This window comes from Blennius ocellaris, assembly GCF_963422515.1.
Source record: "Blennius ocellaris genome assembly, contig: SCAFFOLD_25, whole genome shotgun sequence".
NCBI classification, from domain to species: domain Eukaryota; kingdom Metazoa; phylum Chordata; class Actinopteri; order Blenniiformes; family Blenniidae; genus Blennius; species Blennius ocellaris.
Genome location: NW_027661976.1, coordinates 2,040,390 through 2,067,356, shown reverse-complemented (window position 1 = coordinate 2,067,356; position 26,967 = coordinate 2,040,390).

Sequence of the window (26,967 nt, the reverse complement as noted above, 5' to 3'; positions counted from 1 at the left end):
GGTGAGGAGCTGAAGGCTCAAGAAGGTGAGGAGCTGAAGGCTCAAGAAGGTGAGAAGCTGAAGGGTCAAGAAGGTGAGGAGCTGAAGGCTCAAGAAGGTGAGGAGCTGAAGGCTCAAGAAGGTGAGGAGCTGAAGGGTCAAGAAGGTAAGGAGCTGAAGGCTCAAGAAGGTGAGGAGCTGAAGGGTCAAGAAGGTGAGGAGCTGAAGGGTCAAGAAGGTGAGGAGCTGAAGGCTCAAGAAGGTGAGAAGCTGAAGGGTCAAGAAGGTGAGGAGCTGAAGGGTCAAGAAGGTGAGGAGCTGAAGGCTCAAGAAGGTGAGAAGCTGAAGGGTCAAGAAGGTGAGGAGCTGAAGGCTCAAGAAGGTGAGGAGCTGAAGGCTCAAGAAGGTGAGGAGCTGAAGGCTCAAGAAGGTGAGAAGCTGAAGGGTCAAGAAGGTGAGGAGCTGAAGGGTCAAGAAGGTGAGGAGCTGAAGGCTCAAGAAGGTGAGAAGCTGAAGGGTCAAGAAGGTGAGGAGCTGAAGGGTCAAGAAGGTGAGGAGCTGAAGGCTCAAGAAGGTGAGAAGCTGAAGGGTCAAGAAGGTGAGGAGCTGAAGGGTCAAGAAGGTGAGGAGCTGAAGGCTAAAATGGTGAGGAGCTGAAGGCTAAAATGGTGAGGAGCTGAATTTCTAAAGAAGGTGAGGAGCTGAAGGCTCAAGAAGGTGAGGAGCTGATGGGTCAAGAAGGTGAGGAGCTGAAGGCTCAAGAAGATGAGGAGCTGAAGGCTCAAGAAGGTGAGGAGCTGAAGGCTAAAATGGTGAGGAGCTGAAGGCGCAAGAAGGTGAGGAGCTGAAGGCTCAAGAAGGTGAGGAGCTGAAGGCTCAAGAAGGTGAGGAGCTGAAGGCTCAAGAAGGTGAGGAGCTGAAGGCTCAAGAAGGTGAGGGGCTGAAGGCTCAAAAAGGTAAGGAGCTGAAGGCTCAAGAAGGTGAGGAGCTGAAGGCTAAAAAGGTGAGGAGCTGAAGGCTCAAGAAGGTGAGGAGCTGAAGGCTCAAGAAGGTGAGGAGTAGAAGGCTAAAAAGGTGAGGAGCTGAAGGCGCAAGAAGGTGAGGAGCTGAAGGCTAAAATGATGAGGAGCTGAAGGCTCAAGAAGGTGAGGAGCTGAAGGCTAAAGAAGGTGAGGAGCTGAAGGCTCAAGAAGGTGAGGAGCTGATGGGTCAAGAAGGTGAGGAGCTGAAGGCTCAAGAAGGTGAGGAGCTGTAGGGTCAAGAAGGTGAGGAGCTGAAGGTGAGGAGCTGAAGGCTCAAGAAGGTGAGGAGCTGAAGGCTCAAGAAGGTGAAGAGCTGAAGGCTAAAAAGGTGAGGAGCTGAAGGCTAAAAAGGTGAGGAGCTCAAGGCTCAAGAAGGTGAGGAGCTGAAGGCTAAAAAGGTGAGGAGCTGAAGGCTCAAGAAGGTGAGGAGCTGAAGGCTCAAGAAGGTGAGGAGCTGAAGGCTCAAGAAGGTGAGGAGCTGAAGGCTCAAGAAGGTGAGGAGCTGAAGGCTCAAGAAGGTGAGGAGCTGAAGGCTCAAGAAGGTGAAGAGCTGAAGGCTAAAAAGGTGAGGAGCTGAAGGCTAAAAAGGTGAGGAGCTCAAGGCTCAAGAAGGTGAGGAGCTGAAGGCTAAAAAGGTGAGGAGCTGAAGGCTCAAGAAGGTGAGGAGCTGAAGGCTCAAGAAGGTGAGGAGCTGAAGGCTCAAGAAGGTGAGGAGCTGAAGGCTCAAGAAGGTGAGGAGCTGAAGGCTCAAGAAGGTGAGGAGCTAAAGGCTCAAGAAGGTGAGGAGCTGAAGGCTCAAAAAGGTAAGGAGCTGAAGGCTCAAGAAGGTGAGGAGCTGAAGGTGAGGAGCTGAAGGCTCAAGAAGGTGGGGAGCTGAAGGCTCAAGAAGGTGAGGAGCTGAAGGCTCAAGAAGGTGAGGAGCTGAAGGCTCAAGAAGGTGGTGAGCTGAAGGCTCAAGAAGGTGAGGAGCTGAAGGCTCAAGAAGGTGGGGAGCTGAAGGTGCAAGAAGGTGAGGAGCTGAAGGCTCAAGAAGGTGGGGAGCTGAAGGCTCAAGAAGGTGGGGAGCTGAAGGCTCAAGAAGGTGAGGAGCTGAAGGCTCAAGAAGGTGGGGAGCTGAAGGTGCAAGAAGGTGAGGAGCTGAAGGCTCAAGAAGGTAAGGAGCTGAAGGCTCAAGAAGGTGAGGAGCTAAAGGCTCAAGAAGGCGAGGAGCTGAAGGTGAGGAGCTGATGGGTCAAGAAGGTGAGAAGCTGAAGGGTCAAGAAGGTGAGGAGCTGAAGGGTCAAGAAGGTGAGGAGCTGAAGGCTCAAGAAGGTGAGAAGCTGAAGGGTCAAGAAGGTGAGGAGCTGAAGGGTCAAGAAGGTGAGGAGCTGAAGGCTCAAGAAGGTGAGAAGCTGAAGGGTCAAGAAGGTGAGGAGCTGAAGGCTCAAGAAGGTGAGGAGCTGAAGGCTCAAGAAGGTGAGAAGCTGAAGGGTCAGGAAGGTGAGGAGCTGAAGGGTCAAGAAGGTGAGGAGCTGAAGGCTCAAGAAGGTGAGGAGCTGAAGGCTAAAAAGGTGAGGAGCTGAAGGCTCAAGAAGGTGAGGAGCTGAAGGTGAGGAGCTGAAGGCTCAAGAAGGTGAGGAGCTGATGGGTCAAGAAGGTGAGGAGCTGAAGGGTCAAGAAGGTGAGGAGCTGAAGGCTAAAAAGGTGAGGAGCTGAAGGCTCAAGAAGGTGAGGAGCTGAAGGCTCAAGAAGGTGAGGAGCTGAAGGCTCAAGAAGGTGAGGAGCTGAAGGCTCAAGAAGGTGAGGAGCTGAAGGCTCAAGAAGGTGAGGAGCTGAAGGCTCAAAAGGTGAGGAGCTGAAGGCGCAAGAAGGTGAGGAGCTGAAGGCTCAAGAAGGTGAGGAGCTGAAGGCTAAAGAAGGTGAGGAGCTGATGGCTCAAGAAGGTGAGGAGCTGAAGGGTCAAGAAGGTGGAGAGCTGAAGGCTAAAAAGGTGAGGAGCTGATGGGTCAAGAAGGTGAGGAGCTGAAGGCTCAAGAAGGTGAGGGGCTGTAGGCTCAAGAAGGTGAGGAGCTGAAGGCTCAAGAAGGTGAGGAGTAGAAGGCTAAAAAGGTGAGGAGCTGAAGGCGCAAGAAGGTGAGGAGCTGAAGGCTCAAGAAGGTGAGGAGCTGAAGGCTCAAGAAGGTGAGGAGCTGAAGGCTCAAGAAGGTGAGGAGCTGAAGTGTAAAATGATGAGGAGCTGAAGGCTCAAGAAGGTGGGGAGCTGAAGGCTCAAGAAGGTGAGGAGCTGAAGGCTCAAGAAGGTGGGGAGCTGAAGGTGCAAGAAGGTGAGGAGCTGAAGGCTCAAGAAGGTAAGGAGCTGAAGGCTCAAGAAGGTGAGGAGCTAAAGGCTCAAGAAGGCGAGGAGCTGAAGGTGAGGAGCTGAAGGCTCAAGAAGGTGAGGAGCTGATGGGTCAAGAAGGTGAGAAGCTGAAGGGTCAAGAAGGTGAGGAGCTGAAGGGTCAAGAAGGTGAGGAGCTGAAGGCTCAAGAAGGTGAGAAGCTGAAGGGTCAAGAAGGTGAGGAGCTGAAGGGTCAAGAAGGTGAGGAGCTGAAGGCTCAAGAAGGTGAGAAGCTGAAGGGTCAAGAAGGTGAGGAGCTGAAGGCTCAAGAAGGTGAGGAGCTGAAGGCTCAAGAAGGTGAGAAGCTGAAGGGTCAAGAAGGTGAGGAGCTGAAGGGTCAAGAAGGTGAGGAGCTGAAGGCTCAAGAAGGTGAGGAGCTGAAGGCTCAAGAAGGTGAGGAGCTGAAGGGTCAAGAAGGTGAGGAGCTGAAGGCTCAAGAAGGTGAGGAGCTGAAGGCTCAAGAAGGTGAGAAGCTGAAGGGTCAAGAAGGTGAGGAGCTGAAGGCTCAAGAAGGTGAGGAGCTGAAGGCTAAAAAGGTGAGGAGCTGAAGGCTCAAGAAGGTGAGGAGCTGAAGGCTCAAGAAGGTGAGGAGTAGAAGGCTAAAAAGGTGAGGAGCTGAAGGCGCAAGAAGGTGAGGAGCTGAAGGCTAAAATGATGAGGAGCTGAAGGCTCAAGAAGGTGAGGAGCTGAAGGCTAAAGAAGGTGAGGAGCTGAAGGCTCAAGAAGGTGAGGAGCTGATGGGTCAAGAAGGTGAGGAGCTGAAGGCTCAAGAAGGTGAGGAGCTGTAGGGTCAAGAAGGTGAGGAGCTGAAGGTGAGGAGCTGAAGGCTCAAGAAGGTGAGGAGCTGAAGGCTCAAGAAGGTGAAGAGCTGAAGGCTAAAAAGGTGAGGAGCTGAAGGCTAAAAAGGTGAGGAGCTCAAGGCTCAAGAAGGTGAGGAGCTGAAGGCTAAAAAGGTGAGGAGCTGAAGGCTCAAGAAGGTGAGGAGCTGAAGGCTCAAGAAGGTGAGGAGCTGAAGGCTCAAGAAGGTGAGGAGCTGAAGGCTCAAGAAGGTGAGGAGCTGAAGGCTCAAGAAGGTGAGGAGCTAAAGGCTCAAGAAGGTGAGGAGCTGAAGGCTCAAAAAGGTAAGGAGCTGAAGGCTCAAGAAGGTGAGGAGCTGAAGGTGAGGAGCTGAAGGCTCAAGAAGGTGGGGAGCTGAAGGCTCAAGAAGGTGAGGAGCTGAAGGCTCAAGAAGGTGAGGAGCTGAAGGCTCAAGAAGGTGGGGAGCTGAAGGCTCAAGAAGGTGAGGAGCTGAAGGCTCAAGAAGGTGGGGAGCTGAAGGTGCAAGAAGGTGAGGAGCTGAAGGCTCAAGAAGGTGGGGAGCTGAAGGCTCAAGAAGGTGGGGAGCTGAAGGCTCAAGAAGGTGAGGAGCTGAAGGCTCAAGAAGGTGGGGAGCTGAAGGTGCAAGAAGGTGAGGAGCTGAAGGCTCAAGAAGGTAAGGAGCTGAAGGCTCAAGAAGGTGAGGAGCTAAAGGCTCAAGAAGGCGAGGAGCTGAAGGTGAGGAGCTGATGGGTCAAGAAGGTGAGAAGCTGAAGGGTCAAGAAGGTGAGGAGCTGAAGGGTCAAGAAGGTGAGGAGCTGAAGGCTCAAGAAGGTGAGAAGCTGAAGGGTCAAGAAGGTGAGGAGCTGAAGGGTCAAGAAGGTGAGGAGCTGAAGGCTCAAGAAGGTGAGAAGCTGAAGGGTCAAGAAGGTGAGGAGCTGAAGGCTCAAGAAGGTGAGGAGCTGAAGGCTCAAGAAGGTGAGAAGCTGAAGGGTCAGGAAGGTGAGGAGCTGAAGGGTCAAGAACGTGAGGAGCTGAAGGCTCAAGAAGGTGAGGAGCTGAAGGCTAAAAAGGTGAGGAGCTGAAGGCTCAAGAAGGTGAGGAGCTGAAGGTGAGGAGCTGAAGGCTCAAGAAGGTGAGGAGCTGATGGGTCAAGAAGGTGAGGAGCTGAAGGGTCAAGAAGGTGAGGAGCTGAAGGCTAAAAAGGTGAGGAGCTGAAGGCTCAAGAAGGTGAGGAGCTGAAGGCTCAAGAAGGTGAGGAGCTGAAGGCTCAAGAAGGTGAGGAGCTGAAGGCTCAAAAGGTGAGGAGCTGAAGGCGCAAGAAGGTGAGGAGCTGAAGGCTCAAGAAGGTGAGGAGCTGAAGGCTAAAGAAGGTGAGGAGCTGAAGGCTCAAGAAGGTGAGGAGCTGAAGGCTCAAGAAGGTGAGGAGCTGAAGGCTCAAGAAGGTGAGGAGCTGAAGGCTCAAAAGGTGAGGAGCTGAAGGCGCAAGAAGGTGAGGAGCTGAAGGCTCAAGAAGGTGAGGAGCTGAAGGCTAAAGAAGGTGAGGAGCTGATGGCTCAAGAAGGTGAGGAGCTGAAGGGTCAAGAAGGTGGAGAGCTGAAGGCTAAAAAGGTGAGGAGCTGATGGGTCAAGAAGGTGAGGAGCTGAAGGCTCAAGAAGGTGAGGGGCTGTAGGCTCAAGAAGGTGAGGAGCTGAAGGCTCAAGAAGGTGAGGAGTAGAAGGCTAAAAAGGTGAGGAGCTGAAGGCGCAAGAAGGTGAGGAGCTGAAGGCTCAAGAAGGTGAGGAGCTGAAGGCTCAAGAAGGTGAGGAGCTGAAGGCTCAAGAAGGTGAGGAGCTGAAGTGTAAAATGATGAGGAGCTGAAGGCTCAAGAAGGTGGGGAGCTGAAGGCTCAAGAAGGTGAGGAGCTGAAGGCTCAAGAAGGTGGGGAGCTGAAGGTGCAAGAAGGTGAGGAGCTGAAGGCTCAAGAAGGTAAGGAGCTGAAGGCTCAAGAAGGTGAGGAGCTAAAGGCTCAAGAAGGCGAGGAGCTGAAGGTGAGGAGCTGAAGGCTCAAGAAGGTGAGGAGCTGATGGGTCAAGAAGGTGAGAAGCTGAAAGGTCAAGAAGGTGAGGAGCTGAAGGGTCAAGAAGGTGAGGAGCTGAAGGCTCAAGAAGGTGAGAAGCTGAAGGGTCAAGAAGGTGAGGAGCTGAAGGGTCAAGAAGGTGAGGAGCTGAAGGCTCAAGAAGGTGAGAAGCTGAAGGGTCAAGAAGGTGAGGAGCTGAAGGCTCAAGAAGGTGAGGAGCTGAAGGCTCAAGAAGGTGAGAAGCTGAAGGGTCAAGAAGGTGAGGAGCTGAAGGGTCAAGAAGGTGAGGAGCTGAAGGCTCAAGAAGGTGAGGAGCTGAAGGCTCAAGAAGGTGAGGAGCTGAAGGGTCAAGAAGGTGAGGAGCTGAAGGCTCAAGAAGGTGAGGAGCTGAAGGCTCAAGAAGGTGAGAAGCTGAAGGGTCAAGAAGGTGAGGAGCTGAAGGCTCAAGAAGGTGAGGAGCTGAAGGCTAAAAAGGTGAGGAGCTGAAGGCTCAAGAAGGTGAGGAGCTGAAGGCTCAAGAAGGTGAGGAGTAGAAGGCTAAAAAGGTGAGGAGCTGAAGGCGCAAGAAGGTGAGGAGCTGAAGGCTAAAATGATGAGGAGCTGAAGGCTCAAGAAGGTGAGGAGCTGAAGGCTAAAGAAGGTGAGGAGCTGAAGGCTCAAGAAGGTGAGGAGCTGATGGGTCAAGAAGGTGAGGAGCTGAAGGCTCAAGAAGGTGAGGAGCTGTAGGGTCAAGAAGGTGAGGAGCTGAAGGTGAGGAGCTGAAGGCTCAAGAAGGTGAGGAGCTGAAGGCTCAAGAAGGTGAAGAGCTGAAGGCTAAAAAGGTGAGGAGCTGAAGGCTAAAAAGGTGAGGAGCTCAAGGCTCAAGAAGGTGAGGAGCTGAAGGCTAAAAAGGTGAGGAGCTGAAGGCTCAAGAAGGTGAGGAGCTGAAGGCTCAAGAAGGTGAGGAGCTGAAGGCTCAAGAAGGTGAGGAGCTGAAGGCTCAAGAAGGTGAGGAGCTGAAGGCTCAAGAAGGTGAGGAGCTAAAGGCTCAAGAAGGTGAGGAGCTGAAGGCTCAAAAAGGTAAGGAGCTGAAGGCTCAAGAAGGTGAGGAGCTGAAGGTGAGGAGCTGAAGGCTCAAGAAGGTGGGGAGCTGAAGGCTCAAGAAGGTGAGGAGCTGAAGGCTCAAGAAGGTGAGGAGCTGAAGGCTCAAGAAGGTGGGGAGCTGAAGGCTCAAGAAGGTGAGGAGCTGAAGGCTCAAGAAGGTGGGGAGCTGAAGGTGCAAGAAGGTGAGGAGCTGAAGGCTCAAGAAGGTGGGGAGCTGAAGGCTCAAGAAGGTGGGGAGCTGAAGGCTCAAGAAGGTGAGGAGCTGAAGGCTCAAGAAGGTGGGGAGCTGAAGGTGCAAGAAGGTGAGGAGCTGAAGGCTCAAGAAGGTAAGGAGCTGAAGGCTCAAGAAGGTGAGGAGCTAAAGGCTCAAGAAGGCGAGGAGCTGAAGGTGAGGAGCTGATGGGTCAAGAAGGTGAGAAGCTGAAGGGTCAAGAAGGTGAGGAGCTGAAGGGTCAAGAAGGTGAGGAGCTGAAGGCTCAAGAAGGTGAGAAGCTGAAGGGTCAAGAAGGTGAGGAGCTGAAGGGTCAAGAAGGTGAGGAGCTGAAGGCTCAAGAAGGTGAGAAGCTGAAGGGTCAAGAAGGTGAGGAGCTGAAGGCTCAAGAAGGTGAGGAGCTGAAGGCTCAAGAAGGTGAGAAGCTGAAGGGTCAGGAAGGTGAGGAGCTGAAGGGTCAAGAACGTGAGGAGCTGAAGGCTCAAGAAGGTGAGGAGCTGAAGGCTAAAAAGGTGAGGAGCTGAAGGCTCAAGAAGGTGAGGAGCTGAAGGTGAGGAGCTGAAGGCTCAAGAAGGTGAGGAGCTGATGGGTCAAGAAGGTGAGGAGCTGAAGGGTCAAGAAGGTGAGGAGCTGAAGGCTAAAAAGGTGAGGAGCTGAAGGCTCAAGAAGGTGAGGAGCTGAAGGCTCAAGAAGGTGAGGAGCTGAAGGCTCAAGAAGGTGAGGAGCTGAAGGCTCAAAAGGTGAGGAGCTGAAGGCGCAAGAAGGTGAGGAGCTGAAGGCTCAAGAAGGTGAGGAGCTGAAGGCTAAAGAAGGTGAGGAGCTGATGGCTCAAGAAGGTGAGGAGCTGAAGGGTCAAGAAGGTGGAGAGCTGAAGGCTAAAAAGGTGAGGAGCTGATGGGTCAAGAAGGTGAGGAGCTGAAGGCTCAAGAAGGTGAGGGGCTGTAGGCTCAAGAAGGTGAGGAGCTGAAGGCTCAAGAAGGTGAGGAGTAGAAGGCTAAAATGGTGAGGAGCTGAAGGCGCAAGAAGGTGAGGAGCTGAAGGCTCAAGAAGGTGAGGAGCTGAAGGCTCAAGAAGGTGAGGAGCTGAAGGCTCAAGAAGGTGAGGAGCTGAAGTGTAAAATGATGAGGAGCTGAAGGCTCAAGAAGGTGGGGAGCTGAAGGCTCAAGAAGGTGAGGAGCTGAAGGCTCAAGAAGGTGGGGAGCTGAAGGTGCAAGAAGGTGAGGAGCTGAAGGCTCAAGAAGGTAAGGAGCTGAAGGCTCAAGAAGGTGAGGAGCTAAAGGCTCAAGAAGGCGAGGAGCTGAAGGTGAGGAGCTGAAGGCTCAAGAAGGTGAGGAGCTGATGGGTCAAGAAGGTGAGAAGCATAAGGGTCAAGAAGGTGAGGAGCTGAAGGGTCAAGAAGGTGAGGAGCTGAAGGCTCAAGAAGGTGAGAAGCTGAAGGGTCAAGAAGGTGAGGAGCTGAAGGGTCAAGAAGGTGAGGAGCTGAAGGCTCAAGAAGGTGAGAAGCTGAAGGGTCAAGAAGGTGAGGAGCTGAAGGCTCAAGAAGGTGAGGAGCTGAAGGCTCAAGAAGGTGAGAAGCTGAAGGGTCAAGAAGGTGAGGAGCTGAAGGGTCAAGAAGGTGAGGAGCTGAAGGCTCAAGAAGGTGAGGAGCTGAAGGCTCAAGAAGGTGAGGAGCTGAAGGGTCAAGAAGGTGAGGAGCTGAAGGCTCAAGAAGGTGAGGAGCTGAAGGCTCAAGAAGGTGAGAAGCTGAAGGGTCAAGAAGGTGAGGAGCTGAAGGCTCAAGAAGGTGAGGAGCTGAAGGCTCAAGAAGGTGAGGAGCTGAAGGGTCAAGAAGGTAAGGAGCTGAAGGCTCAAGAAGGTGAGGAGCTGAAGGGTCAAGAAGGTGAGGAGCTGAAGGGTCAAGAAGGTGAGGAGCTGAAGGCTCAAGAAGGTGAGAAGCTGAAGGGTCAAGAAGGTGAGGAGCTGAAGGGTCAAGAAGGTGAGGAGCTGAAGGCTCAAGAAGGTGAGAAGCTGAAGGGTCAAGAAGGTGAGGAGCTGAAGGGTCAAGAAGGTGAGGAGCTGAAGGCTCAAGAAGGTGAGAAGCTGAAGGGTCAAGAAGGTGAGGAGCTGAAGGGTCAAGAAGGTGAGGAGCTGAAGGCTAAAATGGTGAGGAGCTGAAGGCTAAAATGGTGAGGAGCTGAATTTCTAAAGAAGGTGAGGAGCTGAAGGCTCAAGAAGGTGAGGAGCTGATGGGTCAAGAAGGTGAGGAGCTGAAGGCTCAAGAAGATGAGGAGCTGAAGGCTCAAGAAGGTGAGGAGCTGAAGGCTAAAATGGTGAGGAGCTGAAGGCGCAAGAAGGTGAGGAGCTGAAGGCTCAAGAAGGTGAGGAGCTGAAGGCTCAAGAAGGTGAGGAGCTGAAGGCTCAAGAAGGTGAGGAGCTGAAGGCTCAAGAAGGTGAGGGGCTGAAGGCTCAAAAAGGTAAGGAGCTGAAGGCTCAAGAAGGTGAGGAGCTGAAGGCTAAAAAGGTGAGGAGCTGAAGGCTCAAGAAGGTGAGGAGCTGAAGGCTCAAGAAGGTGAGGAGTAGAAGGCTAAAAAGGTGAGGAGCTGAAGGCGCAAGAAGGTGAGGAGCTGAAGGCTAAAATGATGAGGAGCTGAAGGCTCAAGAAGGTGAGGAGCTGAAGGCTAAAGAAGGTGAGGAGCTGAAGGCTCAAGAAGGTGAGGAGCTGATGGGTCAAGAAGGTGAGGAGCTGAAGGCTCAAGAAGGTGAGGAGCTGTAGGGTCAAGAAGGTGAGGAGCTGAAGGTGAGGAGCTGAAGGCTCAAGAAGGTGAGGAGCTGAAGGCTCAAGAAGGTGAAGAGCTGAAGGCTAAAAAGGTGAGGAGCTGAAGGCTAAAAAGGTGAGGAGCTCAAGGCTCAAGAAGGTGAGGAGCTGAAGGCTAAAAAGGTGAGGAGCTGAAGGCTCAAGAAGGTGAGGAGCTGAAGGCTCAAGAAGGTGAGGAGCTGAAGGCTCAAGAAGGTGAGGAGCTGAAGGCTCAAGAAGGTGAGGAGCTGAAGGCTCAAGAAGGTGAGGAGCTAAAGGCTCAAGAAGGTGAGGAGCTGAAGGCTCAAAAAGGTAAGGAGCTGAAGGCTCAAGAAGGTGAGGAGCTGAAGGTGAGGAGCTGAAGGCTCAAGAAGGTGGGGAGCTGAAGGCTCAAGAAGGTGAGGAGCTGAAGGCTCAAGAAGGTGAGGAGCTGAAGGCTCAAGAAGGTGGGGAGCTGAAGGCTCAAGAAGGTGAGGAGCTGAAGGCTCAAGAAGGTGGGGAGCTGAAGGTGCAAGAAGGTGAGGAGCTGAAGGCTCAAGAAGGTGGGGAGCTGAAGGCTCAAGAAGGTGGGGAGCTGAAGGCTCAAGAAGGTGAGGAGCTGAAGGCTCAAGAAGGTGGGGAGCTGAAGGTGCAAGAAGGTGAGGAGCTGAAGGCTCAAGAAGGTAAGGAGCTGAAGGCTCAAGAAGGTGAGGAGCTAAATGCTCAAGAAGGCGAGGAGCTGAAGGTGAGGAGCTGATGGGTCAAGAAGGTGAGAAGCTGAAGGGTCAAGAAGGTGAGGAGCTGAAGGGTCAAGAAGGTGAGGAGCTGAAGGCTCAAGAAGGTGAGAAGCTGAAGGGTCAAGAAGGTGAGGAGCTGAAGGGTCAAGAAGGTGAGGAGCTGAAGGCTCAAGAAGGTGAGAAGCTGAAGGGTCAAGAAGGTGAGGAGCTGAAGGCTCAAGAAGGTGAGGAGCTGAAGGCTCAAGAAGGTGAGGAGCTGAAGGCTCAAGAAGGTGAGAAGCTGAAGGGTCAAGAAGGTGAGGAGCTGAAGGGTCAAGAAGGTGAGGAGCTGAAGGCTCAAGAAGGTGAGGAGCTGAAGGCTCAAGAAGGTGAGGAGCTGAAGGGTCAAGAAGGTGAGGAGCTGAAGGCTCAAGAAGGTGAGGAGCTGAAGGCTCAAGAAGGTGAGAAGCTGAAGGGTCAAGAAGGTGAGGAGCTGAAGGCTCAAGAAGGTGAGGAGCTGAAGGCTCAAGAAGGTGAGGAGCTGAAGGGTCAAGAAGGTAAGGAGCTGAAGGCTCAAGAAGGTGAGGAGCTGAAGGGTCAAGAAGGTGAGGAGCTGAAGGGTCAAGAAGGTGAGGAGCTGAAGGCTCAAGAAGGTGAGAAGCTGAAGGGTCAAGAAGGTGAGGAGCTGAAGGGTCAAGAAGGTGAGGAGCTGAAGGGTCAAGAAGGTGAGGAGCTGAAGGCTAAAATGGTGAGGAGCTGAAGGCTAAAATGGTGAGGAGCTGAATTTCTAAAGAAGGTGAGGAGCTGAAGGCTCAAGAAGGTGAGGAGCTGATGGGTCAAGAAGGTGAGGAGCTGAAGGCTCAAGAAGATGAGGAGCTGAAGGCTCAAGAAGGTGAGGAGCTGAAGGCTAAAATGGTGAGGAGCTGAAGGCGCAAGAAGGTGAGGAGCTGAAGGCTCAAGAAGGTGAGGAGCTGAAGGCTCAAGAAGGTGAGGAGCTGAAGGCTCAAGAAGGTGAGGAGCTGAAGGCTCAAGAAGGTGAGGGGCTGAAGGCTCAAAAAGGTAAGGAGCTGAAGGCTCAAGAAGGTGAGGAGCTGAAGGCTAAAAAGGTGAGGAGCTGAAGGCTCAAGAAGGTGAGGAGCTGAAGGCTCAAGAAGGTGAGGAGTAGAAGGCTAAAAAGGTGAGGAGCTGAAGGCGCAAGAAGGTGAGGAGCTGAAGGCTAAAATGATGAGGAGCTGAAGGCTCAAGAAGGTGAGGAGCTGAAGGCTAAAGAAGGTGAGGAGCTGAAGGCTCAAGAAGGTGAGGAGCTGATGGGTCAAGAAGGTGAGGAGCTGAAGGCTCAAGAAGGTGAGGAGCTGTAGGGTCAAGAAGGTGAGGAGCTGAAGGTGAGGAGCTGAAGGCTCAAGAAGGTGAGGAGCTGAAGGCTCAAGAAGGTGAAGAGCTGAAGGCTAAAAAGGTGAGGAGCTGAAGGCTAAAAAGGTGAGGAGCTAAAGGCTCAAGAAGGTGAGGAGCTGAAGGCTAAAAAGGTGAGGAGCTGAAGGCTCAAGAAGGTGAGGAGCTGAAGGCTCAAGAAGGTGAGGAGCTGAAGGCTCAAGAAGGTGAAGAGCTGAAGGCTAAAAAGGTGAGGAGCTGAAGGCTAAAAAGGTGAGGAGCTCAAGGCTCAAGAAGGTGAGGAGCTGAAGGCTAAAAAGGTGAGGAGCTGAAGGCTCAAGAAGGTGAGGAGCTGAAGGCTCAAGAAGGTGAGGAGCTGAAGGCTCAAGAAGGTGAGGAGCTGAAGGCTAAAAAGGTGAGGAGCTGAAGGCTCAAGAAGGTGAGGAGCTGAAGGCTCAAGAAGGTGAGGAGCTGAAGGCTCAAGAAGGTGAGGAGCTGAAGGCTCAAGAAGGTGAGGAGCTGAAGGCTCAAGAAGGTGAGGAGCTAAAGGCTCAAGAAGGTGAGGAGCTGAAGGCTCAAAAAGGTAAGGAGCTGAAGGCTCAAGAAGGTGAGGAGCTGAAGGTGAGGAGCTGAAGGCTCAAGAAGGTGGGGAGCTGAAGGCTCAAGAAGGTGAGGAGCTGAAGGCTCAAGAAGGTGAGGAGCTGAAGGCTCAAGAAGGTGGGGAGCTGAAGGCTCAAGAAGGTGAGGAGCTGAAGGCTCAAGAAGGTGGGGAGCTGAAGGTGCAAGAAGGTGAGGAGCTGAAGGCTCAAGAAGGTGGGGAGCTGAAGGCTCAAGAAGGTGGGGAGCTGAAGGCTCAAGAAGGTGAGGAGCTGAAGGCTCAAGAAGGTGGGGAGCTGAAGGTGCAAGAAGGTGAGGAGCTGAAGGCTCAAGAAGGTAAGGAGCTGAAGGCTCAAGAAGGTGAGGAGCTGAAGGCTCAAGAAGGTGAGGAGCTGAAGGCTCAAGAAGGTGAGAAGCTGAAGGGTCAAGAAGGTGAGGAGCTGAAGGGTCAAGAAGGTGAGGAGCTGAAGGCTCAAGAAGGTGAGAAGCTGAAGGGTCAAGAAGGTGAGGAGCTGAAGGGTCAAGAAGGTGAGGAGCTGAAGGCTCAAGAAGGTGAGAAGCTGAAGGGTCAAGAAGGTGAGGAGCTGAAGGGTCAAGAAGGTGAGGAGCTGAAGGCTAAAATGGTGAGGAGCTGAAGGCTAAAATGGTGAGGAGCTGAATTTCTAAAGAAGGTGAGGAGCTGAAGGCTCAAGAAGGTGAGGAGCTGATGGGTCAAGAAGGTGAGGAGCTGAAGGCTCAAGAAGATGAGGAGCTGAAGGCTCAAGAAGGTGAGGAGCTGAAGGCTAAAATGGTGAGGAGCTGAAGGCGCAAGAAGGTGAGGAGCTGAAGGCTCAAGAAGGTGAGGAGCTGAAGGCTCAAGAAGGTGAGGAGCTGAAGGCTCAAGAAGGTGAGGAGCTGAAGGCTCAAGAAGGTGAGGGGCTGAAGGCTCAAAAAGGTAAGGAGCTGAAGGCTCAAGAAGGTGAGGAGCTGAAGGCTAAAAAGGTGAGGAGCTGAAGGCTCAAGAAGGTGAGGAGCTGAAGGCTCAAGAAGGTGAGGAGTAGAAGGCTAAAAAGGTGAGGAGCTGAAGGCGCAAGAAGGTGAGGAGCTGAAGGCTAAAATGATGAGGAGCTGAAGGCTCAAGAAGGTGAGGAGCTGAAGGCTAAAGAAGGTGAGGAGCTGAAGGCTCAAGAAGGTGAGGAGCTGATGGGTCAAGAAGGTGAGGAGCTGAAGGCTCAAGAAGGTGAGGAGCTGTAGGGTCAAGAAGGTGAGGAGCTGAAGGTGAGGAGCTGAAGGCTCAAGAAGGTGAGGAGCTGAAGGCTCAAGAAGGTGAAGAGCTGAAGGCTAAAAAGGTGAGGAGCTGAAGGCTAAAAAGGTGAGGAGCTAAAGGCTCAAGAAGGTGAGGAGCTGAAGGCTAAAAAGGTGAGGAGCTGAAGGCTCAAGAAGGTGAGGAGCTGAAGGCTCAAGAAGGTGAGGAGCTGAAGGCTCAAGAAGGTGAGGAGCTGAAGGCTCAAGAAGGTGAAGAGCTGAAGGCTAAAAAGGTGAGGAGCTGAAGGCTAAAAAGGTGAGGAGCTCAAGGCTCAAGAAGGTGAGGAGCTGAAGGCTAAAAAGGTGAGGAGCTGAAGGCTCAAGAAGGTGAGGAGCTGAAGGCTCAAGAAGGTGAGGAGCTGAAGGCTCAAGAAGGTGAGGAGCTGAAGGCTCAAGAAGGTGAGGAGCTGAAGGCTCAAGAAGGTGAGGAGCTAAAGGCTCAAGAAGGTGAGGAGCTGAAGGCTCAAAAAGGTAAGGAGCTGAAGGCTCAAGAAGGTGAGGAGCTGAAGGTGAGGAGCTGAAGGCTCAAGAAGGTGGGGAGCTGAAGGCTCAAGAAGGTGAGGAGCTGAAGGCTCAAGAAGGTGAGGAGCTGAAGGCTCAAGAAGGTGGGGAGCTGAAGGCTCAAGAAGGTGAGGAGCTGAAGGCTCAAGAAGGTGGGGAGCTGAAGGTGCAAGAAGGTGAGGAGCTGAAGGCTCAAGAAGGTGGGGAGCTGAAGGCTCAAGAAGGTGGGGAGCTGAAGGCTCAAGAAGGTGAGGAGCTGAAGGCTCAAGAAGGTGGGGAGCTGAAGGTGCAAGAAGGTGAGGAGCTGAAGGCTCAAGAAGGTAAGGAGCTGAAGGCTCAAGAAGGTGAGGAGCTAAAGGCTCAAGAAGGCGAGGAGCTGAAGGTGAGGAGCTGATGGGTCAAGAAGGTGAGAAGCTGAAGGGTCAAGAAGGTGAGGAGCTGAAGGGTCAAGAAGGTGAGGAGCTGAAGGCTCAAGAAGGTGAGAAGCTGAAGGGTCAAGAAGGTGAGGAGCTGAAGGGTCAAGAAGGTGAGGAGCTGAAGGCTCAAGAAGGTGAGAAGCTGAAGGGTCAAGAAGGTGAGGAGCTGAAGGCTCAAGAAGGTGAGGAGCTGAAGGCTCAAGAAGGTGAGAAGCTGAAGGGTCAGGAAGGTGAGGAGCTGAAGGGTCAAGAAGGTGAGGAGCTGAAGGCTCAAGAAGGTGAGGAGCTGAAGGCTAAAAAGGTGAGGAGCTGAAGGCTCAAGAAGGTGAGGAGCTGAAGGTGAGGAGCTGAAGGCTCAAGAAGGTGAGGAGCTGATGGGTCAAGAAGGTGAGGAGCTGAAGGGTCAAGAAGGTGAGGAGCTGAAGGCTAAAAAGGTGAGGAGCTGAAGGCTCAAGAAGGTGAGGAGCTGAAGGCTCAAGAAGGTGAGGAGCTGAAGGCTCAAGAAGGTGAGGAGCTGAAGGCTCAAAAGGTGAGGAGCTGAAGGCGCAAGAAGGTGAGGAGCTGAAGGCTCAAGAAGGTGAGGAGCTGAAGGCTAAAGAAGGTGAGGAGCTGATGGCTCAAGAAGGTGAGGAGCTGAAGGGTCAAGAAGGTGGAGAGCTGAAGGCTAAAAAGGTGAGGAGCTGATGGGTCAAGAAGGTGAGGAGCTGAAGGCTCAAGAAGGTGAGGGGCTGTAGGCTCAAGAAGGTGAGGAGCTGAAGGCTCAAGAAGGTGAGGAGTAGAAGGCTAAAAAGGTGAGGAGCTGAAGGCGCAAGAAGGTGAGGAGCTGAAGGCTCAAGAAGGTGAGGAGCTGAAGGCTCAAGAAGGTGAGGAGCTGAAGGCTCAAGAAGGTGAGGAGCTGAAGTGTAAAATGATGAGGAGCTGAAGGCTCAAGAAGGTGGGGAGCTGAAGGCTCAAGAAGGTGAGGAGCTGAAGGCTCAAGAAGGTGGGGAGCTGAAGGTGCAAGAAGGTGAGGAGCTGAAGGCTCAAGAAGGTAAGGAGCTGAAGGCTCAAGAAGGTGAGGAGCTAAAGGCTCAAGAAGGCGAGGAGCTGAAGGTGAGGAGCTGAAGGCTCAAGAAGGTGAGGAGCTGATGGGTCAAGAAGGTGAGAAGCTGAAGGGTCAAGAAGGTGAGGAGCTGAAGGGTCAAGAAGGTGAGGAGCTGAAGGCTCAAGAAGGTGAGAAGCTGAAGGGTCAAGAAGGTGAGGAGCTGAAGGGTCAAGAAGGTGAGGAGCTGAAGGCTCAAGAAGGTGAGAAGCTGAAGGGTCAAGAAGGTGAGGAGCTGAAGGCTCAAGAAGGTGAGGAGCTGAAGGCTCAAGAAGGTGAGAAGCTGAAGGGTCAAGAAGGTGAGGAGCTGAAGGGTCAAGAAGGTGAGGAGCTGAAGGCTCAAGAAGGTGAGGAGCTGAAGGCTCAAGAAGGTGAGGAGCTGAAGGGTCAAGAAGGTGAGGAGCTGAAGGCTCAAGAAGGTGAGGAGCTGAAGGCTCAAGAAGGTGAGAAGCTGAAGGGTCAAGAAGGTGAGGAGCTGAAGGCTCAAGAAGGTGAGGAGCTGAAGGCTCAAGAAGGTGAGGAGCTGAAGGGTCAAGAAGGTAAGGAGCTGAAGGCTCAAGAAGGTGAGGAGCTGAAGGGTCAAGAAGGTGAGGAGCTGAAGGGTCAAGAAGGTGAGGAGCTGAAGGCTAAAATGGTGAGGAGCTGAAGGCTAAAATGGTGAGGAGCTGAATTTCTAAAGAAGGTGAGGAGCTGAAGGCTCAAGAAGGTGAGGAGCTGATGGGTCAAGAAGGTGAGGAGCTGAAGGCTCAAGAAGGTGAGGAGCTGAAGGCTAAAATGGTGAGGAGCTGAAGGCGCAAGAAGGTGAGGAGCTGAAGGGTCAAGAAGGTGAGGAGCTGAAGGCTCAAGAAGGTGAGGAGCTGAAGGCTCAAGAAGGTGAGAAGCTGAAGGGTCAAGAAGGTGAGGAGCTGAAGGCTCAAGAAGGTGAGGAGCTGAAGGCTCAAGAAGGTGAGGAGCTGAAGGGTCAAGAAGGTAAGGAGCTGAAGGCTCAAGAAGGTGAGGAGCTGAAGGGTCAAGAAGGTGAGGAGCTGAAGGGTCAAGAAGGTGAGGAGCTGAAGGCTCAAGAAGGTGAGAAGCTGAAGGGTCAAGAAGGTGAGGAGCTGAAGGGTCAAGAAGGTGAGGAGCTGAAGGCTCAAGAAGGTGAGGAGCTGAAGGCTCAAGAAGGTGAGAAGCTGAAGGGTCAAGAAGGTGAGGAGCTGAAGGCTCAAGAAGGTGAGGAGCTGAAGGCTCAAGAAGGTGAGGAGCTGAAGGCTCAAGAAGGTGAGGAGCTGAAGGGTCAAGAAGGTGAGGAGCTGAAGGCTCAAGAAGGTGAGGAGCTGAAGGCTCAAGAAGGTGAGAAGCTGAAGGGTCAAGAAGGTGAGGAGCTGAAGGCTCAAGAAGGTGAGGAGCTGAAGGCTCAAGAAGGTGAGGAGCTGAAGGGTCAAGAAGGTAAGGAGCTGAAGGCTCAAGAAGGTGAGGAGCTGAAGGGTCAAGAAGGTGAGGAGCTGAAGGGTCAAGAAGGTGAGGAGCTGAAGGCTCAAGAAGGTGAGAAGCTGAAGGGTCAAGAAGGTGAGGAGCTGAAGGGTCAAGAAGGTGAGGAGCTGAAGGCTCAAGAAGGTGAGGAGCTGAAGGCTCAAGAAGGTGAGAAGCTGAAGGGTCAAGAAGGTGAGGAGCTGAAGGCTCAAGAAGGTGAGGAGCTGAAGGCTCAAGAAGGTGAGGAGCTGAAGGCTCAAGAAGGTGAGAAGCTGAAGGGTCAAGAAGGTGAGGAGCTGAAGGGTCAAGAAGGTGAGGAGCTGAAGGCTCAAGAAGGTGAGAAGCTGAAGGGTCAAGAAGGTGAGGAGCTGAAGGGTCAAGAAGGTGAGGAGCTGAAGGGTCAAGAAGGTGAGGAGCTGAAGGCTCAAGAAGGTGAGAAGCTGAAGGGTCAAGAAGGTGAGGAGCTGAAGGGTCAAGAAGGTGAGGAGCTGAAGGCTAAAATGGTGAGGAGCTGAAGGCTAAAATGGTGAGGAGCTGAATTTCTAAAGAAGGTGAGGAGCTGAAGGCTCAAGAAGGTGAGGAGCTGATGGGTCAAGAAGGTGAGGAGCTGAAGGCTCAAGAAGATGAGGAGCTGAAGGCTCAAGAAGGTGAGGAGCTGAAGGCTAAAATGGTGAGGAGCTGAAGGCGCAAGAAGGTGAGGAGCTGAAGGCTCAAGAAGGTGAGGAGCTGAAGGCTCAAGAAGGTGAGGAGCTGAAGGCTCAAGAAGGTGAGGAGCTGAAGGCTCAAGAAGGTGAGGGGCTGAAGGCTCAAAAAGGTAAGGAGCTGAAGGCTCAAGAAGGTGAGGAGCTGAAGGCTAAAAAGGTGAGGAGCTGAAGGCTCAAGAAGGTGAGGAGCTGAAGGCTCAAGAAGGTGAGGAGTAGAAGGCTAAAAAGGTGAGGAGCTGAAGGCGCAAGAAGGTGAGGAGCTGAAGGCTAAAATGATGAGGAGCTGAAGGCTCAAGAAGGTGAGGAGCTGAAGGCTAAAGAAGGTGAGGAGCTGAAGGCTCAAGAAGGTGAGGAGCTGATGGGTCAAGAAGGTGAGGAGCTGAAGGCTCAAGAAGGTGAGGAGCTGTAGGGTCAAGAAGGTGAGGAGCTGAAGGTGAGGAGCTGAAGGCTCAAGAAGGTGAGGAGCTGAAGGCTCAAGAAGGTGAAGAGCTGAAGGCTAAAAAGGTGAGGAGCTGAAGGCTAAAAAGGTGAGGAGCTAAAGGCTCAAGAAGGTGAGGAGCTGAAGGCTAAAAAGGTGAGGAGCTGAAGGCTCAAGAAGGTGAGGAGCTGAAGGCTCAAGAAGGTGAGGAGCTGAAGGCTCAAGAAGGTGAGGAGCTGAAGGCTCAAGAAGGTGAGGAGCTAAAGGCTCAAGAAGGTGAGGAGCTGAAGGCTCAAAAAGGTAAGGAGCTGAAGGCTCAAGAAGGTGAGGAGCTGAAGGTGAGGAGCTGAAGGCTCAAGAAGGTGGGGAGCTTAAGGCTCAAGAAGGTGAGGAGCTGAAGGCTCAAGAAGGTGAGGAGCTGAATGCTCAAGAAGGTGGGGAGCTGAAGGCTCAAGAAGGTGAGGAGCTGAAGGCTCAAGAAGGTGGGGAGCTGAAGGTGCAAGAAGGTGAGGAGCTGAAGGCTCAAGAAGGTGGGGAGCTGAAGGCTCAAGAAGGTGGGGAGCTGAAGGCTCAAGAAGGTGAGGAGCTGAAGGCTCAAGAAGGTGGGGAGCTGAAGGTGCAAGAAGGTGAGGAGCTGAAGGCTCAAGAAGGTAAGGAGCTGAAGGCTCAAGAAGGTGAGGAGCTAAAGGCTCAAGAAGGCGAGGAGCTGAAGGTGAGGAGCTGAAGGCTCAAGAAGGTGAGGAGCTGATGGGTCAAGAAGGTGAGAAGCTGAAGGGTCAAGAAGGTGAGGAGCTGAAGGGTCAAGAAGGTGAGGAGCTGAAGGCTCAAGAAGGTGAGAAGCTGAAGGGTCAAGAAGGTGAGGAGCTGAAGGGTCAAGAAGGTGAGGAGCTGAAGGCTCAAGAAGGTGAGAAGCTGAAGGGTCAAGAAGGTGAGGAGCTGAAGGCTCAAGAAGGTGAGGAGCTGAAGGCTCAAGAAGGTGAGAAGCTGAAGGGTCAAGAAGGTGAGGAGCTGAAGGGTCAAGAAGGTGAGGAGCTGAAGGCTCAAGAAGGTGAGGAGCTGAAGGCTCAAGAAGGTGAGGAGCTGAAGGGTCAAGAAGGTGAGGAGCTGTAGGCTCAAGAAGGTGAGGAGCTGAAGGCTCAAGAAGGTGAGAAGCTGAAGGGTCAAGAAGGTGAGGAGCTGAAGGCTCAAGAAGGTGAGGAGCTGAAGGCTCAAGAAGGTGAGGAGCTGAAGGGTCAAGAAGGTAAGGAGCTGAAGGCTCAAGAAGGTGAGGAGCTGAAGGGTCAAGAAGGTGAGGAGCTGAAGGGTCAAGAAGGTGAGGAGCTGAAGGCTCAAGAAGGTGAGAAGCTGAAGGGTCAAGAAGGTGAGGAGCTGAAGGGTCAAGAAGGTGAGGAGCTGAAGGCTCAAGAAGGTGAGAAGCTGAAGGGTCAAGAAGGTGAGGAGCTGAAGGCTCAAGAAGGTGAGGAGCTGAAGGCTCAAGAAGGTGAGGAGCTGAAGGCTCAAGAAGGTGAGAAGCTGAAAGGTCAAGAAGGTGAGGAGCTGAAGGGTCAAGAAGGTGAGGAGCTGAAGGCTCAAGAAGGTGAGAAGCTGAAGGGTCAAGAAGGTGAGGAGCTGAAGGGTCAAGAAGGTGAGGAGCTGAAGGGTCAAGAAGGTGAGAAGCTGAAGGGTCAAGAAGGTGAGGAGCTGAAGGGTCAAGAAGGTGAGAAGCTGAAGGGTCAAGAAGGTGAGGAGCTGAAGGCTCAAGAAGGTGAGGAGCTGAAGGCTAAAATGGTGAGGAGCTGAAGGCTAAAATGGTGAGGAGCTGAAGGCGCAAGAAGGTGAGGAGCTGAAGGCTCAAGAAGGTGAGGAGCTGAAGGCTCAAGAAGGTGTGGAGCTGAAGGCTCAAGAAGGTGAGGAGCTGAAGGCTCAAGAAGGTGAGGGGCTGAAGGCTCAAAAAGGTAAGGAGCTGAAGGCTCAAGAAGGTGAGGAGCTGAAGGCTAAAAAGGTGAGGAGCTGAAGGCTCAAGAAGGTGAGGAGCTGAAGGCTCAAGAAGGTGAGGAGTAGAAGGCTAAAAAGGTGAGGAGCTGAAGGCGCAAGAAGGTGAGGAGCTGAAGGCTAAAATGATGAGGAGCTGAAGGCTCAAGAAGGTGAGGAGCTGAAGGCTAAAGAAGGTGAGGAGCTGAAGGCTCAAGAAGGTGAGGAGCTGATGGGTCAAGAAGGTGAGGAGCTGAAGGCTCAAGAAGATGAGGAGCTGAAGGCTCAAGAAGGTGAGGAGCTGAAGGCTAAAATGGTGAGGAGCTGAAGGCGCAAGAAGGTGAGGAGCTGAAGGCTCAAGAAGGTGAGGAGCTGAAGGCTCAAGAAGGTGAGGAGCTGAAGGCTCAAGAAGGTGAGGAGCTGAAGGCTCAAGAAGGTGAGGGGCTGAAGGCTCAAAAAGGTAAGGAGCTGAAGGCTCAAGAAGGTGAGGAGCTGAAGGCTAAAAAGGTGAGGAGCTGAAGGCTCAAGAAGGTGAGGAGCTGAAGGCTCAAGAAGGTGAGGAGTAGAAGGCTAAAAAGGTGAGGAGCTGAAGGCGCAAGAAGGTGAGGAGCTGAAGGCTAAAGAAGGTGAGGAGCTGAAGGCTCAAGAAGGTGAGGAGCTGATGGGTCAAGAAGGTGAGGAGCTGAAGGCTCAAGAAGGTGAGGAGCTGTAGGGTCAAGAAGGTGAGGAGCTGAAGGTGAGGAGCTGAAGGCTCAAGAAGGTGAGGAGCTGAAGGCTCAAGAAGGTGAAGAGCTGAAGGCTAAAAAGGTGAGGAGCTGAAGGCTAAAAAGGTGAGGAGCTAAAGGCTCAAGAAGGTGAGGAGCTGAAGGCTAAAAAGGTGAGGAGCTGAAGGCTCAAGAAGGTGAGGAGCTGAAGGCTCAAGAAGGTGAGGAGCTGAAGGCTCAAGAAGGTGAGGAGCTGAAGGCTCAAGAAGGTGAGGAGCTGAAGGCTCAAGAAGGTGAGGAGCTAAAGGCTCAAGAAGGTGAGGAGCTGAAGGCTCAAAAAGGTAAGGAGCTGAAGGCTCAAAAAGGTAAGGAGCTGAAGGCTCAAGAAGGTGAGGAGCTGAAGGCTCAAGAAGGTGAGGAGCTGAAGGCTCAAGAAGGTGAGGAGCTAAAGGCTCAAGAAGGTGAGGAGCTGAAGGCTCAAAAAGGTAAGGAGCTGAAGGCTCAAGAAGGTGAGGAGCTGAAGGCTCAAGAAGGTGAGGAGCTAAAGGCTCAAGAAGGTGAGGAGCTGAAGGTGAGGAGCTGAAGGCTCAAGAAGGTGAGGAGCTGATGGGTCAAGAAGGTGAGGAGCTGAAGGGTCAAGAAGGTGAGAAGCTGAAGGGTCAAGAAGGTGAGGAGCTGAAGGGTCAAGAAGGTGAGGAGCTGAAGGCTCAAGAAGGTGAGAAGCTGAAGGGTCAAGAAGGTGAGGAGCTGAAGGCTCAAGAAGGTGAGAAGCTGAAGGGTCAAGAAGGTGAGGAGCTGAAGGCTCAAGAAGGTGAGGAGCTGAAGGCTAAAATGGTGAGGAGCTGAAGGCTAAAATGGTGAGGAGCTGAAGGCGCAAGAAGGTGAGGAGCTGAAGGCTCAAGAAGGTGAGAAGCTGAAGGGTCAAGAAGGTGAGGAGCTGAAGGCTCAAGAAGGTGAGGAGCTGAAGGCTCAAGAAGGTGAGGAGCTGAAGGCTCAAGAAGGTGAGGAGCTGAAGGCTCAAGAAGGTGAGGAGCTGAAGGCTCAAGAAGGTGAGGAGCTGAAGGCCAAAATGGTGAGGAGTTGAAGGCGCAAGAAGGTGAGGAGCTGAAGGCTCAAGAAGGTGAGGAGCTGAAGGCTCAAGAAGGTGAGGAGCTGAAGGCTAAAAAGGTGAGGAGCTGAAGGCTCAAGAAGGTGAGGAGCTGAAGGTGAGGAGCTGAAGGCTCAAGAAGGTGAGGAGCTGATGGGTCAAGAAGGTGAGGAGCTGAAGGGTCAAGAAGGTGAGGAGCTGAAGGCTAAAAAGGTGAGGAGCTGAAGGCTCAAGAAGGTGAGGAGCTGAAGGCTCAAGAAGGTGAGGAGCTGAAGGCTCAAGAAGGTGAGGAGCTGAAGGCTCAAAAGGTGAGGAGCTGAAGGCGCAAGAAGGTGAGGAGCTGAAGGCTCAAGAAGGTGAGGAGCTGAAGGCTAAAGAAGGTGAGGAGCTGATGGCTCAAGAAGGTGAGGAGCTGAAGGGTCAAGAAGGTGGAGAGCTGAAGGCTAAAAAGGTGAGGAGCTGATGGGTCAAGAAGGTGAGGAGCTGAAGGCTCAAGAAGGTGAGGGGCTGTAGGCTCAAGAAGGTGAGGAGCTGAAGGCTCAAGAAGGTGAGGAGTAGAAGGCTAAAAAGGTGAGGAGCTGAAGGCGCAAGAAGGTGAGGAGCTGAAGGCTCAAGAAGGTGAGGAGCTGAAGGCTCAAGAAGGTGAGGAGCTGAAGTGTAAAATGATGAGGAGCTGAAGGCTAAAATGATGAGGAGCTGAAGGCGCAAGAAGGTGAGGAGCTGAAGGTGAGGAGCTGAAGGCTCAAGAAGGTGAGGAGCTGAAGGCTCAAGAACGTGAGGAGCTGAAGGCTAAAAAAGGTGAGGAGCTGAAGGCGCAAGAAGGTGAGGAGCTGAAGGCTAAAAAGGTGAGGAGCTGAAGGCTCAAGAAGGTGAGGAGCTGAAGGCTCAAAAAGGTGAGGAGCTGAAGGCTCAAGAAGGTGAGGAGCTGAAGGCTCAAGAAGGTGAGGAACTGAAGGCTCAAGAAGGTGAGGGGCTGAAGGCTCAAAAAGGTAAGGAGCTGAAGGCTCAAGAAGGTGAGGAGCTGAAGGCTAAAAAGGTGAGGAGCTGAAGGCTCAAGAAGGTGAGGAGCTGAAGGCTCAAGAAGGTGAGGAGTAGAAGGCTAAAAAGGTGAGGAGCTGAAGGCGCAAGAAGGTGAGGAGCTGAAGGCTAAAATGATGAGGAGCTGAAGGCTCAAGAAGGTGAGGAGCTGAAGGCTAAAGAAGGTGAGGAGCTGAAGGCTCAAGAAGGTGAGGAGCTGATGGGTCAAGAAGGTGAGGAGCTGAAGGCTCAAGAAGGTGAGGAGCTGTAGGGTCAAGAAGGTGAGGAGCTGAAGGTGAGGAGCTGAAGGCTCAAGAAGGTGAGGAGCTGAAGGCTCAAGAAGGTGAAGAGCTGAAGGCTAAAAAGGTGAGGAGCTGAAGGCTAAAAAGGTGAGGAGCTAAAGGCTCAAGAAGGTGAGGAGCTGAAGGCTAAAAAGGTGAGGAGCTGAAGGCTCAAGAAGGTGAGGAGCTGAAGGCTCAAGAAGGTGAGGAGCTGAAGGCTCAAGAAGGTGAGGAGCTGAAGGCTCAAGAAGGTGAGGAGCTGAAGGCTCAAGAAGGTGAGGAGCTAAAGGCTCAAGAAGGTGAGGAGCTGAAGGCTCAAAAAGGTAAGGAGCTGAAGGCTCAAGAAGGTGAGGAGCTGAAGGCTCAAGAAGGTGAGGAGCTGAAGGCTCAAGAAGGTGAGGAGCTAAAGGCTCAAGAAGGTGAGGAGCTGAAGGCTCAAAAAGGTAAGGAGCTGAAGGCTCAAGAAGGTGAGGAGCTGAAGGCTCAAGAAGGTGAGGAGCTAAAGGCTCAAGAAGGTGAGGAGCTGAAGGTGAGGAGCTGAAGGCTCAAGAAGGTGAGGAGCTGATGGGTCAAGAAGGTGAGGAGCTGAAGGGTCAAGAAGGTGAGAAGCTGAAGGGTCAAGAAGGTGAGGAGCTGAAGGGTCAAGAAGGTGAGGAGCTGAAGGCTCAAGAAGGTGAGAAGCTGAAGGGTCAAGAAGGTGAGGAGCTGAAGGCTCAAGAAGGTGAGAAGCTGAAGGGTCAAGAAGGTGAGGAGCTGAAGGCTCAAGAAGGTGAGGAGCTGAAGGCTAAAATGGTGAGGAGCTGAAGGCTAAAATGGTGAGGAGCTGAAGGCGCAAGAAGGTGAGGAGCTGAAGGCTCAAGAAGGTGAGGAGCTGAAGGCTAAAGAAGGTGAGGAGCTGAATGCTCAAGAAGGTGAGGAGCTGATGGGTCAAGAAGGTGAGGAGCTGAAGGCTCAAGAAGGTGAGGAGCTGAAGGTGAGGAGCTGAAGGCTCAAGAAGGTGAGGAGCTGAAGGCTCAAGAAGGTGAGGAGCTGAAGGTGAGGAGCTGAAGGCTCAAAAAGGTGAGGAGCTGAAGGCTAAAAAGGTGAGGAGCTGAAGGCGCAAGAAGGTGAGGAGCTGAAGGTGAGGAGCTGAAGGCTAAAAAGGTGAGGAGCTGAAGGATCAAGAAGTTGAGGAGCTGAAGGCTAAAAAGGTGAGAAGCTGAAGGCTCAAGAAGGTGAGGAGCTGAAGGCGCAAGAAGGTGAGGAGCTGAAGGTTTAAGAAGGTGAGGAGCTGAAGGCTCAAGAAGGTGAGGAGCTGAAGGCTCAAGAAGGTGAGGAGCTGAAGGCCAAAATGGTGAGGAGCTGAAGGCGCAAGAAGGTGAGGAGCTGAAGGCTCAAGAAGGTGAGGAGCTGAAGGCTCAAGAAGGTGAGGAGCTGAAGGCTAAAAAGGTGAGGAGCTGAAGGCTCAAGAAGGTGAGGAGCTGAAGGTGAGGAGCTGAAGGCTCAAGAAGGTGAGGAGCTGATGGGTCAAGAAGGTGAGGAGCTGAAGGGTCAAGAAGGTGAGGAGCTGAAGGCTAAAAAGGTGAGGAGCTGAAGGCTCAAGAAGGTGAGGAGCTGAAGGCTCAAGAAGGTGAGGAGCTGAAGGCTCAAGAAGGTGAGGAGCTGAAAGCTCAAAAGGTGAGGAGCTGAAGGCGCAAGAAGGTGAGGAGCTGAAGGCTCAAGAAGGTGAGGAGCTGAAGGCTAAAGAAAGTGAGGAGCTGATGGCTCAAGAAGGTGAGGAGCTGAAGGGTCAAGAAGGTGGAGAGCTGAAGGCTAAAAAGGTGAGGAGCTGATGGGTCAAGAAGGTGAGGAGCTGAAGGCTCAAGAAGGTGAGGGGCTGTAGGCTCAAGAAGGTGAGGAGCTGAAGGCTCAAGAAGGTGAGGAGTAGAAGGCTAAAAAGGTGAGGAGCTGAAGGCGCAAGAAGGTGAGGAGCTGAAGGCTCAAGAAGGTGAGGAGCTGAAGGCTCAAGAAGGTGAGGAGCTGAAGGCTCAAGAAGGTGAGGAGCTGAAGGCTCAAGAAGGTGAGGAGCTGAAGGCTAAAATGGTGAGGAGCTGAAGGCTAAAATGGTGAGGAGCTGAAGGCTCAAGAAGGTGAGGAGCTGAAGGCTCAAGAAGGTGAGGAGCTAAAGGCTCAAGAAGGTGAGGAGCTGAAGGTGAGGAGCTGAAGGCTCAAGAAGGTGAGGAGCTGATGGGTCAAGAAGGTGAGGAGCTGAAGGGTCAAGAAGGTGAGAAGCTGAAGGGTCAAGAAGGTGAGGAGCTGAAGGGTCAAGAAGGTGAGGAGCTGAAGGCTCAAGAAGGTGAGAAGCTGAAGGGTCAAGAAGGTGAGGAGCTGAAGGCTCAAGAAGGTGAGAAGCTGAAGGGTCAAGAAGGTGAGGAGCTGAAGGCTCAAGAAGGTGAGGAGCTGAAGGCTAAAATGGTGAGGAGCTGAAGGCTAAAATGGTGAGGAGCTGAAGGCGCAAGAAGGTGAGGAGCTGAAGGCTCAAGAAGGTGAGGAGCTGAAGGCTAAAGAAGGTGAGGAGCTGAATGCTCAAGAAGGTGAGGAGCTGATGGGTCAAGAAGGTGAGGAGCTGAAGGCTCAAGAAGGTGAGGAGCTGAAGGTGAGGAGCTGAAGGCTCAAGAAGGTGAGGAGCTGAAGGCTCAAGAAGGTGAGGAGCTGAAGGTGAGGAGCTGAAGGCTCAAAAAGGTGAGGAGCTGAAGGCTAAAAAGGTGAGGAGCTGAAGGCGCAAGAAGGTGAGGAGCTGAAGGTGAGGAGCTGAAGGCTAAAAAGGTGAGGAGCTGAAGGATCAAGAAGTTGAGGAGCTGAAGGCTAAAAAGGTGAGGAGCTGAAGGCTCAAGAAGGTGAGGAGCTGAAGGCGCAAGAAGGTGAGGAGCTGAAGGTTTAAGAAGGTGAGGAGCTGAAGGCTCAAGAAGGTGAGGAGCTGAAGGCTCAAGAAGGTGAGGAGCTGAAGGCCAAAATGGTGAGGAGCTGAAGGCGCAAGAAGGTGAGGAGCTGAAGGCTCAAGAAGGTGAGGAGCTGAAGGCTCAAGAAGGTGAGGAGCTGAAGGCTAAAAAGGTGAGGAGCTGAAGGCTCAAGAAGGTGAGGAGCTGAAGGTGAGGAGCTGAAGGCTCAAGAAGGTGAG